Raw genomic sequence first — 17,172 nt, 5'->3', positions numbered from 1 at the left:
ATTACATTGCCCCTGAGCTCCTTTCTTCAACTCGCTTTCTTGTGAGCTGGCCGCAACACCGCAGGATGGCTTCACGCCCTAATCTGTTTCCGGCACGGCACGCTGAGCCTTTGGTTAATTCCTCTTCCTGGTGGGAAATGAGAGTTAAATTTGCCCGTCCAGACACCTCCAGCTAGTCTCTCATTGGTTCTCACTATTCCTGTTGATCTTCCGCAGAAATTGCAAACTGGGCCAAACAGGAGGTTAAAGGGACTGACTCTCCAAGTCGGGAGAGTGTTAGTAAAGGGTCTGGAATGTTGCACCCGACTACCAGGGTACAAAAACCGAGACATATTTGAACACGATTCCCAATCACATGGTTGATCATACTCTAGGTTCCACATGCATGTTTTAGCTGAAGGAAGAATACCTTAAACCTGGGTAGGTGAAACCCGTGGAATGAGTACCATGCAATATGACTTCAAAGGGGCTTCATTTGCTCACCGAACCTCTCCAATCCTATCATTGCTGCGTTTATGCCCCTGTACACATGCTTGATTCTCTTTCGGAGACATAGCAATCCATAGGTTTTAAGATACTTACAAGTCAGGTACATTCTTAGGCGTTTAATATGCGGTGTTGAGTACATTTCGTTGAGCAAGGAGTAGCTCTTGTCTATTCCATATTTAACTTAAGGAACTTTATCTGTGCTCATTTCAATCTCTGGTTTTATGCAGCACCCCAACTCACCTTTCCCCTTAAGCAAGCATAAGTTGGTTTTCTAAATTTGAGACCCTGTTCTGTTCTGTAATTCAGTTCCTGTGTAGCCAAGTTTACATTCCGTGTATTACTGATATCTTATGATGTTTCTTTTTCTGTGTGACTTATTTCAGTTAGAATCATCATACCTGAATCCACTCATTGTGCTGCTAAGGGCCTGATGACATAGATTTCATTGCTGAGTGATATTGCTTTGTAAGTAAATACCACAAGTTCTTTATCCATTTTTCACTTTCTGTGATACTGAACTTGTACTGTAAACGAGGTTCTTGTAAACAGAGCCGTACCATACTTTGGGGTGGCTGTGTGTTTTTGATTTTAATTTCCCTAAGCTATAGGACCATAAGTGGAAGTGCCCTAGGCTCTGTTGCTTTGTTTTTTAGATGTTTCAGGAAACACCATACACTTCTCCCGAGTGTCTGTTGGCAAATTACATCCCTCCCATCAGCATGACAAGGCTCCCAGTTCTCCATGGCCTGTCCTGCCTTTCTGGATTTTACACTTTTTTCAGATTGTACTTTTGACCGGGGGGAAGTGAGACTTCATTGTAGTGCAGATTTCCTTTGCAAGCTTGCTTGGTTGGCCAAAAAGGGCGTATGCGTTTTTTCCTGAATATATTCAGGAAAAAATGCATACGCCCTTTTTGGCCAGGTGCATCATTGTGGACGCTCTGCCTCTTTTCCTATGCTTTCAATGCAATTCCAGTCTACCTCCTGAAATCGGTTTCCTGCAATTCTGCCCCGCTTTCAAGTCCTCTTGGCAGCCTTACTTCAGTATATTTTTGGACGATAGCTGTCATTTATAACTCTGCAGGTTTGTGAATTACAGTGCCCCTGAGCTCCTTTCTTCAACTCGCTTTCTTGTGAGCTGGCCGCAACACTGCAGGATGGCTTCAGGCCCTAATCTTGTTCCGGCACGGCACGCTGAGCCTTTGGTTATTTCCTCTTCCTGGTGGGAAATGAGAGTTAAATTTGCCCGTCCAGACACCTCCAGCTAGTCTCTCATTGGTTCTCGCTATTCCTGTTCATCTTCCGCAGAAATTGCAAACTGGGCCAAACAGGAAGTAAAAGGTGCTAACTCTCCAAGTGGGGAGAGTGTTAGTAAAGCGTCTGGAATGTTGCACCCGAGTACCAGGGGAGGAAAACTGAGACATATTTGAACACGTCTCCCGTTCACACGGTTGATCATACTCTGGGTTCCACATGCATGTCTTAGCTGAAGGAAGAATACCTTAAACTTTGGTAGTTGAAACACGTGGAATGGGTACCATGCAATATGACTTCAAAGGGTCTTCATTTGCTCACCGAACCTCTCCAATCCTATCACTGCTGAGTTTATGCCCCTGTACACACGCTTGATTCTCTTTTGGAGACATAGCAATCCATAGGTTTTAAGATACTTACTAGTCAGGTACATTCTTAGGCGTTTAATATGGGGTGTTGAGTCCATTTCGTTGAGCAAGGAGTAGCTCTTGTCTATTCCATATTTGGCTTAAGGAACTTTATCTGTGCTCATTTCAATCTCTGGTTTTATGCAGCACCCCAACTCACCTTTCCCCTTAAGCAAGCATAAGTTGGTTTTCTAAATTTGAGACCCTCTTCTGTTTTGGAATTCAGTGCCTGTGTAGCCAAGTTTACATTCTGTGTATTACTGATATCTTATGATGTTTCTTTTTCTGTGTGACTTATGTCACTTAGAATCATCGTACCTGAATCCACTCATTATGCTGCTACGGGCCTGATGACATAGATTTCATTGTTGAGGGATACTGCATTGTATATAAGTACCACAAGTTCTTTATCCATTTTTCACTTTCTGTGATACTGAACTTGTATGGTAAACGAGGTTCTTGTAAACAGAGGCGTCCCAAACTTTGGGGTGGCTGTGTCTTTTTGATTTTAATTTCCCTAAGCTATAGGACCATAAGTGGAAGTGCCCTAGGCTCTGTTGCTTTGTTTTTTAGATGTTTCAGGAAACACCAAACACTTCTCCCGAGTGTCTGTTGGCAATTTACATCCCGCCCATCAGCATAACAAGGCTCCCAGTTCTCCATGGCCTGTCCTGCCTTTCTGGATTTTACACTTTTTTCAGATGGCCCTTTTGACCGGGGGGAAGTGAGACTTCATTGTAGTGCAGATTTCCTTTGCAAGCTTGCTTGGTTGGCCAAAAAGGGCGTATGCGTTTTTTCCTGAATATATTCAGGAAAAAACGCATACGCCCTTTTTGGCCAAGTGCATCATTGTGGACGTTCTGCCTCTTTTCCTATGCTTTCAATGCAATTCCAGTCTACCTCCTGAAATCGGTTTCCTGCAATTCTGCCCCGCTTTCAAGTCCTCTTGGCAGCCTTACTTCAGTGTATTTTTGGACGATAGCTGTCATTTATAACTCTGCAGGTTTGTGAATTACTTTGCCCCTGAGCTCCTTTCTTCAACTCGCTTTCTTGTGAGCTGGCCGCAACACCGCAGCATGGCTTCAGGCCCTAATCTGGTTCCGGCACGGCACGCTGAGCCTTTGGTTAATTCCTCTTCCTGGTGGGAAATGAGAGTTAAATTTGCCCGTCCAGACACCTCCAGCTAATCTCTCATTGGTTCTCGCTATTCCTGTTCATCTTCCGCAGAAATTGCAAACTGGGCCAAACAGGAGGTTAAAGGCACAGACTCTCCAAGTCGGGAGAGTGTTAGTAAAGCGTCTGGAATGTTGCACCCGAGTACCAGGGTACGAAAACTGAGACATATTTGAACACGTCTCCCGATCACATGGTTGATCATACCCTAGGTTCCACATGCATGTTTTAGCTGAAGGAAGAATACCTTAAACCTGGGTAGTTGAAACACGTGGAATGGGTACCATGCAATATGACTTCAAAGGGTATTCATTTGCTCACCGAACCTCTCCAATCCTATCACTGCTGCGTTTATGCCCCTGTACACATGCTTGATTCTCTTTCGGAGACATAGCAATCCATAGGTTTTAAGATACTTACTAGTCAGGTACATTCTTAGGCGTTTAATATGCGGTGTTGAGTCCATTTCGTTGAGCAAGGAGTAGCTCTTGTCTATTCCATATTTGGCTTAAGGAACTTTATCTGTGCTCATTTCAATCTCTGGTTTTATGCAGCACCCCAACTCACCTTTCCCCTTAAGCAAGCATAAGTTGGTTTTCTAAATTTGAGACCCTGTTCTGTTCTGTAATTCAGTTCCTGTGTAGCCAAGTTTACATTCCGTGTATTACTGATATCTTATGATGTTTCTTTTTCTGTGTGACTTATTTCAGTTAGAATCATCGTACCTGAATCCACTCATTGTGCTGCTAAGAGCCTGATGACATAGATTTCATTACTGAGTGATATGGCTTTGTAAGTAAATACCACAACTTCTTTATCCATTTTTCACTTTCTGTGATACTGAACTTGGACGGTAAACGAGGTTCTTGTAAACAGAGGCGTCCCAAACTTTGGGGTGGCTGTGTCTTTTTGATTTTAATTTCCCTAAGCTATAGGACCATAAGTGGAAGTGCCCTAGGCTCTGTTGCTGTGTTTGTTAGATGTTTCAGGAAACACCAAACACTTCTCCCGAGTGTCTGTTGGCAATTTACATCCCGCCCATCAGCATAACAAGGCTCCCAGTTCTCCTTGGCCTGTGCTGCCTTTCTGGAATTTACACTTTTTTCAGATGGCCCTTTTGACCGGGGGGACTGAGACTTTATTGTAGTGCAGATTTCCTTTGCAAGTTTGCTTGGTTGGCCAAAAAGGGCGTATGCGTTTTTTCCTGAATATATTCAGGGAAAAACGCATACGCCCTTTTTGGCCAAGTGCATCATTGTGGACGTTCTGCCTCTTTTCCTATGCTTTCAATGCAATTCCAGTCTACCTCCTGAAATCGGTTTCCTGCAATTCTGCCCCGCTTTCAAGTCCTCTTGGCAGCCTTACTTCAGTATATTTTTGGACGATAGCTGTCATTTATAACTCTGCAGGTTTGTGAATTACATTGCCCCTGAGCTCCTTTCTTCAACTCGCTTTCTTGTGAGCTGGCCGCAACACCGCAGGATGGCTTCAGGCCCTAATCTGGTTCCGGCACGGCACGCTGAACCTTTGGTTAATTCCTCTTCCTGGTGGGAAATGAGAGTTAAATTTACCCGTCCAGACACCTCCAGCTAGTCTCTCATTGGTTCTCCCTATTCCTGTTCATCTTCCGCAGAAATTGCAAACTGGGCCAAACAGGAGGATAAAGGCACTGACTCTCCAAGTCGGGAGAGTGTTAGTAAAGCGTCTGGAATGTTGCACCCGAGTACCAGGGTACGAAAACTGAGACATATTTGAACACGTCTCCCGATCACATGGTTGATCATACTCTAGGTTCCACATGCATGTTTTAGCTGAAGGAAGAATACCTTAAACCTGGGTAGTTGAAACCCGTGGAATGGGTACCATGCAATATGACTTCAAAGGGTCTTCATTTGCTCACCGAACCTCTCCAATCCTATCACTGCTGCGTTTATGCCCCTGTACACATGCTTGATTCTCTTTCGGAGACATAGCTATCCATAGGTTTTAAGATGCTTACTAGTCAGGTACATTCTTAGGCGTTTAATATGGGGTGTTGAGTCCATTTCGTTGAGCAAGGAGTAGCTCTTGTCTATTCCATATTTGGCTTAAGGAACTTTATCTGTGCTCATTTCAATCTCTGGTTTTATGCAGCACCCCAACTCACCTTTCCCCTTAAGCAATCATAAGTTTGTTTTCTAAATTTGAGACCCTGTTCTGTTCTGTAATTCAGTTCCTGTGTAGCCAAGTTTACATTCCGTGTATTACTGATATCTTATGATGTTTCTTTTTCTGTGTGACTTATTTCAGTTAGAATCATCATACCTGAATCCACTCATTGTGCTGCTAAGGGCCTGATGACATAGATTTCATTGCTGAGTGATATTGCTTTGTAAGTAAATACCACAACTTCTTTATCCATTTTTCACTTTCTGCAATGTTGAACTTGTACTGTAAACGAGGTTCTTGTAAACACAGCCGTTCCAACCTTTGGGGTGGCTGTGTCTTTTTGATTTTAATTTCCCTAAGCTATAGGACCATAAGTGGAAGTGCCCTAGGCTCTGTTGCTTTGTTTTTTAGATGTTTCAGAAAACACCATACACTTCTCCCGAGTGTCTGTTGGCAATTTACATCCCGCCCATCAGCATAACAAGGCTTCCAGTTCTCCATGGCCTGTCCTGCCTTTCTGGATTTTACATTTTTTTCAGATGGCCCTTTTGACCGGGGGGAAGTGAGACTTCATTGTAGTGCAGATTTCCTTTGCAAGCTTGCTTGGTTGGCCAAAAAGGGCGTATGCGTTTTTTCCTGAATATATTCAGGAAAAAACGCATACGCCCTTTTTGGCCAAGTGCCTCATTGTGGACGTTCTGCCTCTTTTCCTATGCTTTCAATGCAATTCCAGTCTACCTCCTGAAATCGGTTTCCTGCAATTCTGTCCCGCTTTCAAGTCCTCTTGGCAGCCTTACTTCAGTATATTTTTGGACGATAGCTGTCATTTATAACTCTGCAGGTTTGTGCATTACAGTGCCCCTGAGCTCCTTTCTTCAACTCGCTTTCTTGTGACCTGGCCGCAACACCGCAGGATGGCTTCAGGCCCTAATCTGGTTCCGGCTCGGCACGCTGAGCCTTTGGTTAATTCCTCTTCCTGGTGGGAAATGAGAGTTAAATTTGCCCGTCCAGACACCTCCAGCTAGTCTCTCATTGGTTCTCCCTATTCCTGTTCATCTTCCGCAGAAATTGCAAACTGGTCCAAACAGGAGGTTAAAGGCGCTGACTCTCCAAGTGGGGAGAGTGTTAGTAAAGCGTCTGGAATGTTGCACCCGAGTACCAGGGTACGAAAACTGAGACATATTTGAACACGTCTCCCGATCACATGGTTGATCATACTCTAGGTTCCACATGCATGTTTTAGCTGAAGGAAGAATACCTTAAACCTGGGTAGTTGAAACCCGTGGAATGGGTACCATAAAATATGATTTCAAAGGGTCTTCATTTGCTCACCGAACCTCTCCAATCCTATCACTGCTGCGTTTATGCCCCTGTACACACGCTTGATTCTCTTTTGGAGACTTAGCAATCCATAGGTTTTAAGATACTTACTAGTCAGGTACATTCTTAGGCGTTTAATATGGGGTGTTGAGTCCATTTCGTTGAGCAAGGAGTAGCTCTTGTCTATTCCATATTTGGCTTAAGGAACTTTATCTGTGCTCATTTCAATCTCTGGTTTTATGCAGCACCCCAACTCACCTTTCCCCTTAAGCAAGCATAAGTTGGTTTTCTAAATTTGAGACCCTGTTCTGTTTTGGAATTCAGTTCCTGTGTAGCCAAGATTACATTCCGTGTATTAGTGATATCTTATGATGTTTCTTTTTCTGTGTGACTTATTTCAGTTAGAATCATCATACCTGAATCCACTCATTATGCTGCTACGGGCCTGATGACATAGATTTCATTGCTGAGTGATACTGCATTGTACGTAAGTACCACAAGTTCTTTATCCATTTTTCACTTTCTGTGATGTTGAACTTGTACGGTAAACGAGGTTCTTGTAAACAGAGGCGTCCCAAACTTTGGGGTGGCTGTGTCTTTTTGATTTTAATTTCCCTAAGCTATAGGACCATAAGTGGAAGTGCCCTAGGCTCTGTTGCTTTGTTTTTTAGATGTTTCAGAAAACACCATACACTTCTCCCGAGTGTCTGTTGGCAATTTACATCCCGCCCATCAGCATAACAAGGCTCCCAGTTCTCCATGGCCTGTCCTGCCTTTCTGGATTTTACACTTTCTTCAGATGGCCCTTTTGACCGGGGGGAAGTGAGACTTCATTGTAGTGCAGATTTCCTTTGCAAGCTTGCTTGGTTGGCCAAAAAGGGCGTATGCGTTTTTTCCTGAATATATTCAGGAAAAAACGCATACGCCCTTTTTGGCCAAGTGCATCATTGTGGACGTTCTGCCTCTTTTCCTATGCTTTCAATGCAATTCCAGTCTACCTCCTGAAATCGGTTTCCTGCAATTCTGCCCCGCTTTCAAGTCCTCTTGGCAGCCTTACTTCAGTATATTTTTGGACGATAGCTGTCATTTATAACTCTGCAGGTTTGTGCATTACAGTGCCCCTGAGCTACTTTCTTCAACTCGCTTTCTTGTGACCTGCCCGCAACCCCGCAGTATGGCTTCAGGCCCTAATCTCGTTCCGGCACGGCACGCTGAGCCTTTGGTTAATTCCTCTTCCTGGTGGGAAATGACAGTTAAATTTGCCCCTCCAGACACCTCCAGCTAATCTCTCATTGGTTCTCGCTATTCCTGTTCATCTTCCGCAGAAATTGCAAACTGGGCCAAACAGGAGGTTAAAGGGACTGACTCTCCAAGTCGGGAGAGTGTTAGTAAAGCGTCTGGAATGTTGCACCCGAGTACCAGGGTACGAAAACTGAGACATATTTGAACACGTCTCCCGATCACATGGTTGATCATACTCTAGGTTCTACATGCATGATTTAGCTCAAGGAAGAATACCTTAAATCTGGAGAGTTGAGACCCGTGGAATGGGTACCATGCAATATGACTTCAAAGGGTCTTCATTTGCTCACCGAACCTCTCCAATCCTATCACTGCTGCGTTTATGCCCCTGTACATACGATTGATTCTCTTTTGGAGACATAGCAATCCATAGGTTTTAAGATACTTACTAGTCAGGTACATTCTTAGGCGTTTAATATGGGGTGTTGAGTCCATTTCATTGAGCAAGGAGCAGCTCTTGTCTATTACATATTTGGCTTAAGGAACTTTATCTGTGCTCATTTCAATCTCTGGTTTTATGCAGCACCCCGACTCACCTTTCCTCTTAAGCAAGCATAAGTTGGTTTTCTAAATTTGAGACCCTGTTCTGTTTTGGAATTCAGTTCCTGTGTAGCCAAGTTTACATTCCGTGTATTAGTGATATCTTATGATGTTTCTTTTTCTGTGTGACTTATTTCAGTTAGAATCATCGAACCAGAATCCACTTATTATTCTGCTACGGGCCTGATGACATAGATTTCATTGCTGAGTGATACTGCATTGTACGTAAGTACCACAAGTTCTTTATCCATTTTTCACTTTCTGTGATACTGAACTTGTACGGTAAACGAGGTTCTTGTAAACAGAGGCGTCCCAAACTTTGGGGTGGCTGTGTCTTTTTGATTTTAATTTCCCTAAGCTATAGGACCATAAGTGGAAGTGCCCTAGGCTCTGTTGCTTTGTTTTTTAGATGTTTCAGGAAACACCATACACTTCTCCCGAGTGTCTGTTGGCAATTTACATCCCGCCCATCAGCATAACAAGGCTCCCAGTTCTCCATGACCTTTCCTGCCTTTCTGGATTTTACACTTTTTTCAGATGGCCCTTTTGACCGGGGGGAAGTGAGACTTCATTGTAGTGCAGATTTCCTTTGCAAGTTTGCTTGGTTGGCCAACAAGTGCTTATGCGTTTTTTCCTGAATATATTCAAGAAAAAATGCATACGCCCTTTTTGGCCAAGTGCATCATTGTGGACGCTCTGCCTCTTTTCCTATGCTTTCAATGCAATTCCAGTCTACCTCCTGAAATCGGTTTCCTGCAATTCTGTCCCGCTTTCAAGTCCTCTTGGCAGACTTACTTCAGTATATTTTTGGACGATAGCTGTCATTTATAACTCTGCAGGTTTGTGCATTACAGTGCCCCTGAGCTACTTTCTTCAACTCGCTTTCTTGTGACCTGGCCGCAACACCGCAGGATGGCTTCAGGACCTAATCTGGTTCCGGCTCGGCACACTGAGACTTTGGTTAATTCCTCTTCCTGGTGGGAAATGAGAGTTAAATTTGCCCGTCCAGACACCTCCAGCTAGTCTCTCATTGGTTCTCCCTATTCCTGTTCATCTTCCGCAGAAATTGCAAACTGGTCCAAACAGGAGGTTAAAGGCGCTGACTCTCCAAGTGGGGAGAGTGTTAGTAAAGCGTCTGGAATGTTGCACCCGAGTACCAGGGTACGAAAACTGAGACATATTTGAACACGTCTCCCGATCACATGGTTGATCATACTCTAGGTTCCACATGCATGTTTTAGCTGAAGGAAGAATACCTTAAACCTGGGTAGTTGAAACCCGTGGAATGGGTACCATAAAATATGATTTCAAAGGGTCTTCATTTGCTCACCGAACCTCTCCAATCCTATCACTGCTGCGTTTATGCCCCTGTACACACGCTTGATTCTCTTTTGGAGACTTAGCAATCCATAGGTTTTAAGATACTTACTAGTCAGGTACATTCTTAGGCGTTTAATATGGGGTGTTGAGTCCATTTCGTTGAGCAAGGAGTAGCTCTTGTCTATTCCATATTTGGCTTAAGGAACTTTATCTGTGCTCATTTCAATCTCTGGTTTTATGCAGCACCCCAACTCACCTTTCCCCTTAAGCAAGCATAAGTTGGTTTTCTAAATTTGAGACCCTGTTCTGTTTTGGAATTCAGTTCCTGTGTAGCCAAGATTACATTCCGTGTATTAGTGATATCTTATGATGTTTCTTTTTCTGTGTGACTTATTTCAGTTAGAATCATCATACCTGAATCCACTCATTATGCTGCTACGGGCCTGATGACATAGATTTCATTGCTGAGTGATACTGCATTGTACATAAGTACCACAAGTTCTTTATCCATTTTTCACTTTCTGTGATGTTGAACTTGTACGGTAAACGAGGTTCTTGTAAACAGAGGCGTCCCAAACTTTGGGGTGGCTGTGTCTTTTTGATTTTAATTTCCCTAAGCTATAGGACCATAAGTGGAAGTGCCCTAGGCTCTGTTGCTTTGTTTTTTAGATGTTTCAGGAAACACCATACACTTCTCCCGAGTGTCTGTTGGCAATTTACATCCCGCCCATCAGCATAACAAGGCTCCCAGTTCTCCATGGCCTGTCCTGCCTTTCTGGATTTTACACTTTTTTCAGATGGCCCTTTTGACCGGGGGGAAGTGAGACTTCATTGTAGTGCAGATTTCCTTTGCAAGCTTGCTTGGTTGGCCAAAAAGTGCGTATGCGTTTTTTCCTGAATATATTCAGGAAAAAAAGCATACGCCCTTTTTGGCCAAGTGCATCATTGTGGACGTTCTGCCTCTTTTCCTATGCTTTCAATGCAATTCCAGTCTACCTCCTGAAATCGGTTTCCTGCAATTCTGCCCCGCTTTCAAGTCCTCTTGGCAGCCTTACTTCAGTATATTTTTGGACGATAGCTGTCATTTATAACTCTGCAGGTTTGTGAATTACAGTGCCCCTGAGCTCCTTTCTTCAACTCGCTTTCTTGTGAGCTGGCTGCAACACCGCAGGATGGCTTCAGGCCCTAATCTGGTTCCGGCATGGCACGCTGAGCCTTTGGTTATTTCTTCTTCCTGGTGGGAAATGAGAGTTAAATTTGCCCGTCCAGACACCTCCAGCTAGTCTCTCATTGGTTCTCCCTATTCCTGTTCATCTTCCGCAGAAATTGCAAACTGGGCCAAACAGGAGGTTAAAGGCGCTGACTCTCCAAGTGGGGAGAGTGTTAGTAAAACGTCTGGAATGTTGCACCCGAGTACCAGGGGAGGAAAACTGAGACATATTTGAACACGTCTCCCGTTCACACGGTTGATCATACTCTGGGTTCCACATGCATGTTTTATCTGAAGGAAGAATACCTTAAACCTGGAGAGTTGAGACCCGTGGAATGGGTACCATGCAATATGACTTCAAAGGGTCTTCATTTGCTCACCGAACCTCTCCAATCCTATCACTGCTGCGTTTATGCCCCTGTACACATGCTTGATTCTCTTTCGGAGACATAGCAATCCATAGGTTTTAAGATACTTACTAGTCAGGTACATTCTTAGGCGTTTAATATGCGGTGTTGAGTCCATTTCGTTGAGCAAGGAGTAGCTCTTGTCTATTCCATATTTGGCTTAAGGAACTTTATCTGTGCTCATTTCAATCTCTGGTTTTATGCAGCACCCCAACTCACCTTTCCCCTTAAGCAAGCATAAGTTGGTTTTCTAAATTTGAGACCCTGTTCTGTTCTGTAATTCAGTTCCTGTGTAGCCAAGTTTACATTCCATGTATTACTGATATCTTATGATGTTTCTTTTTCTGTGTGACTTATTTCAGTTAGAAGCATCATACCTGAATCCACTCATTGTGCTGCTAAGGGCCTGCTGACATAGATTTCATTGCTGAGTGATATTGCTTTGTAAGTAAATACCACAACTTCTTTATCCATTTTTCACTTTCTGCGATGTTGAACTTGTACTGTAAACGAGGTTCTTGTAAACAGAGCCGTTCCAACCTTAGGGGTGGCTGTGTCTTTTTGATTTTAATTTCCCTAAGCTATAGGACCATAAGTGGAAGTGCCCTAGGCTCTGTTGCTTTGTTTTTTAGATGTTTCATGAAACACCATACACTTCTCCCGAGTGTCTGTTGGCAATTTACATCCCGCCCATCAGCATAACAAGGCTCCCAGTTCTCCATGGCCTGTCCTGCCTTTCTGGATTTTACACTTTTTTCAGATGGCCCTTTTGACCGGAAGGAAGTGAGACTTCATTGTAGTGCAGATTTCCTTTGCAAGCTTGCTTGGTTGGCCAAAAAGGGCGTATGCATTTTTTCCTGAATATATTCAGGAAAAAACGCATACGCACTTTTTGGCCAAGTGCATCATTGTGGACGTTCTGCCTCTTTTCCTATGCTTTCAATGCAATTCCACTCTACCTCCTGAAATCGGTTTCCTGCAATTCTGCCCCGCTTGCAAGTCCTCTTGGCAGCCATACTTCAGTATATTTTTGGACGATCGCTGTCATTTATAACTCTGCAGGTTTGTGAATTACAGTGCCCCTTAGCTACTTTCTTCAACTCGCTTTCTTGTGCCCTGGACGCAACACCGCAGGATGGCTTCAGTCCCTAATCTGGTTCCGGCACGGCACGCTGAGCCTTTGGTTATTTCCTCTTCCTGGTGGGAAATGAGAGTTAAATTTGCCCGTCCAGACACCTCCAGCTAGTCTCTCATTGGTTCTCGCTATTCCTGTTCATCTTCCGCAGAAATTGCAAACTGGGCCAAACAGTACGTGAAAGGGACTGACTCTCCAAGTCGGGAGAGTGTAAGTAAAGCATCTGGAATGTTGCACCCGAGTACCAGGGGAGGAAAACTGAGACATATTTGAACACGTCTCCCGATCACACGGTTGATCATACTCTGGGTTCCACATGCATGTTTTAGCTGAAGGAAGAATACCTTAAACCTGGGTAGTTGAGACCCGGGGAATGGGTACCATAAAATATGACTTCAAAGGGTCTTCATTTGTTCACCGAACCTCTCCAATCCTATCACTGCTGCGTTTATGCCCCTGTACACACGCTTGATTCTATTTCGGAGACATAGCAATCCATAGGTTTTAAGATACTTACTAGTCAGGTACATTCTTAGGCGTTTAATATGGGGAGTTGAGTTCATTTCGTTGAGCAAGGAGTAGCTCTTGTCTATTCCATATTTGGCTTAAGGAAATTTATCTGTGCTCATTTCAATCTCTGGTTTTATGCAGCACCCCAACTCACCTTTCCCCTTAAGCAAGCATAAGTTGGTTTTCTAAATTTGAGACCCTGTTCTGTTTTGGAATTCAGTTCCTGTGTAGCCAAGTTTACATTCCGTGTATTAGTGATATCTTATGATGTTTCTTTTTCTGTGTGACTTATTTCAGTTAGAATCATCGTACCTGAATCCACTCATTATGCTGCTATGGGCCTGATGACATAGATTTCATTGCTGAGTGATACTGCATTGTACGTAAGTACCACAAGTTCTTTATCCATTTTTCACTTTCTGTGATATTTTACTTGTACGGTAAACGAGGTTCTTGTAAACAGAGGCGTCCCAAACTTTGGGGTGGCTGTGTCTTTTTGATTTTAATTTCCCTAAGCTATAGGACCATAAGTGGAAGTGCCCTAGGCTCTGTTGCTTTGTTTTTTAGATGTTTCAGGAAACACCATACACTTCTCCCGAGTGTCTGTTGGCAATTTACATCCCGCCCATCAGCATAACAAGGCTCCCAGTTCTCCATGGCCTGTCCTACCTTTCTGCATTTTACACTTTTTTCAGATGGCCCTTTTGACCGGGGGGAAGTGAGACTTCATTGTAGTGCAGATTTCCTTTGCAAGCTTGCTTGGTTGGCCAAAAAGGGCGTATGCGTTTTTTCCTGAATATATTCAGGAAAAAATGCATACGCCCTTTTTGGCCAAGTGCATCATTGTGGACGTTCTGCCTCTTTTCCTATGCTTTCAATGCAATTCCAGTCTACCTCCTGAATTCAGTTTCCTGCAATTCTGCACCGCTTTCAAGTCCTCTTGGCAGCCTTACTTCAGTATATTTTTGGATGATAGCTGTCATTTATAACTCTGCAGGTTTGTGCATTACAGTGCCCCTGAGCTCCTTTCTTCAACTCGCTTTCTTGTGACCTGCCCGCAAAACCACAGGATGGCTTCAGGCCCTAATCTGGTTCCGGCACGGCACGCTGAGCCTTTGGTTAATTCCTCTTCCTGGTGGGAAATGAGAGTTAAATTTGCCCGTCCAGACACCTCCAGCTAGTCTCTCATTGGTTCTCGCTATTCCTGTTCATCTTCCGCAGAAATTGCAAACTGGGCCAAACAGGAGGTTAAAGGGACTGACTCTCCAAGTCGGGAGAGTGTTAGTAAAGCGTCTGGAATGTTGCACCCGAGTACCAGGGTATGAAAACTGAGACATATTTGAACACGTCTCCCGATCACATGGTTGATCATACTCTAGGTTCCACATGCATGTTTTAGCTGAAGGAAGAATACCTTAAACCTGGGTAGTTGAAACCTGTGGAATGGGTACCATGCAATATGACTTCAAAGGGTCTTCATTTGCTCACCGAACCTCTCCAATCCTATCACTGCTGCGTTTATGCCCCTGTACACATGCTTGATTCTCTTTTGGAGACATAGCAATCCATAGGTTTTAAGATACTTACTAGTCAGGTACATTCTTAGGCGTTTAATATGCGGTGTTGAGTCCATTTCATTGAGCAAGGAGTAGCTCTTGTCTATTCCATATTTGGCTTAAGGAACTTTATCTGTGCTCATTTCAATCTCTGGTTTTATGCAGCACCCCAACTCACCTTTCCCCTTAAGCAAGCATAAGTTGGTTTTCTAAATTTGAGACCCTGTTCTGTTTTGGAATTCAGTTCCTGTGTAGCCAAGTTTACATTCCGTGTATTAGTGATATCTTATGATGTTTCTTTTTCTGTATGACTTATTTCAGTTAGAATCATCGTACCTGAATCCACTCATTATGCTGCTACGGGCCTGATGACATAGATTTCATTGCTGAGTGATACTGCGTTGTACGTAAGTACCACAATTTCTTTATCCATTTTTCACTTTCTGTGATATTTTACTTGTACGGTAAACGAGGTTCTTGTAAACAGAGGCGTCCCAACGTTTGGGGTGTCTGTGTCTTTTTGATTTTAATTTCCCTAAGCTATAGGACCATAAGTGGAAGTGCCCTAGGCTTTGTTGCTTTGTTTTTTAGATGTTTCAGGAAACACCATACACTTCTCCCGAGTTTCTCTTGGCAATTTACATCCCGCCCATCAGCATAACAAGGCTCCCAGTTCTCCATGGCCTGTCCTGCCTTTCTGGATTTTACACTTTTTTCAGATGGCCCTTTTGACCGGGGGGAAGTGAGACTTCATTGTAGTGCAGATTTCTTTGCAAGCTTGTTTGGTTGGCCAAAAAGGGCGTATGCGTTTTTTCCTGAATATATTCAGGAAAAAACGCATACACCCTTTTTGGCTAAGTGCATCATTGTGGACGTTCTGCCTCTTTTCCTATGCTTTCAATGCAATTCCAGTCTACCTCCTGAAATCGGTTTCCTGCAATTCTGCCCCGCTTTCAAGTCCTCTTGGCAGCCTTACTTCAGTATAATTTTGGACGATAGCTGTCATTTATAACTCTGCAGGTTTGTGAATTACAGTGCCCCTGAGCTCCTTTCTTCAACTCACTTTCTTGTGAGCTGGCCGCAACACCGCAGGATGGCTTCAGGCCCTAATCTGGTTCCGGCACGGCACACTGAGCCTTTGGTTAATTCCTCTTCCTGGTGGGAAATGAGAGTTAAATTTGCCCGTCCAGACACCTCCAGCTAGTCTCTCATTGGTTCTCGCTATTCCTGTTCATCTTCCGCAGAAATTGCAAACTGGGCCAAACAGGAGGTTAAAGGGACTGACTCTCCAAGTCGGGAGAGTGTTAGTAAAGCGTCTGGAATGTTGCACCCGAGTACCAGGGTACGAAAACTGAGACATATTTGAACACGTCTCCTGATCACATGCTTGATCATACTCTAGGTTCCACATGCATGTTTTAGCTGAAGGAAGAATAACTTAAACCTGGGTAGTTGAAACCCTTGGAATGGGTACCATGCAATATGACTTCAAAGGGGCTTCATTTGCTCACCGAACCTCTCCAATCCTATCACTGCTGCGTTTATGCCCCTGTACACATGCTTGATTCTCTTTCGGAGACATAGCAATCCATAGGTTTTAAGATACTTACTAGTCAGGTACATTCTTAGGCGTTTAATATGCGGTGTTGAGTCCATTTCGTTGAGCAAGGAGTAGCTCTTGTCTATTCCATATTTGGCTTAAGGAACTTTATCTGTGCTCATTTCAATCTCTGGTTTTATGCAGCACCCCAACTCACCTTTCCCCTTAAGCAAGCATAAGTTGGTTTTCTAAATTTGAGACCCTGTTCTGTTCTGTAATTCAGTTCCTGTGTAGCCAAGTTTACATTCCGTGTATTAGTGATATCTTATGATGTTTCTTTTTCTGTGTGACTTATTTCAGTTAGAATCATCGTACCTGAATCCACTCATTATGCTGCTACGGGCCTGATGACATAGATTTCATTGCTGAGTGATACTGCATTGTACGTAAGTACCACAAGTTCTTTATCCATTTTTCACTTTCTGTGATATTTTACTTGTACGGTAAACGAGGTTCTTGTAAACAGAGGCGTCCCAAACTTTGGGGTGGCTGTGTCTTTTTGATTTTAATTTCCCTAAGCTATAGGACCATAAGTGGAAGTGCCCTAGGCTCTGTTGCTTTGTTTTTTAGATGTTTCAGGAAACACCATACACTTTTCCCGAGTGTCTGTTGGCAATTTACATCCCGCCCATCAGCATAACAAGGCTCCCAGTTCTCCATGGCCTGTCCTACCATTCTGCATTTTACACTTTTTTCAGATGGCCCTTTTGACCGGGGGGAAGTGAGACTTCATTGTAGTGCAGATTTCCTTTGCAAGCTTGCTTGGTTGGCAAAAAAGGGCGTATGCGTTTTTTCCTGAATA

The sequence above is a fragment of the Pseudorca crassidens genome, unplaced genomic scaffold, assembly GCF_039906515.1.
Source record: "Pseudorca crassidens isolate mPseCra1 unplaced genomic scaffold, mPseCra1.hap1 Scaffold_67, whole genome shotgun sequence".
Taxonomy (NCBI): Eukaryota; Metazoa; Chordata; class Mammalia; order Artiodactyla; family Delphinidae; genus Pseudorca; species Pseudorca crassidens.
This window is presented reverse-complemented; position numbering follows the sequence as displayed.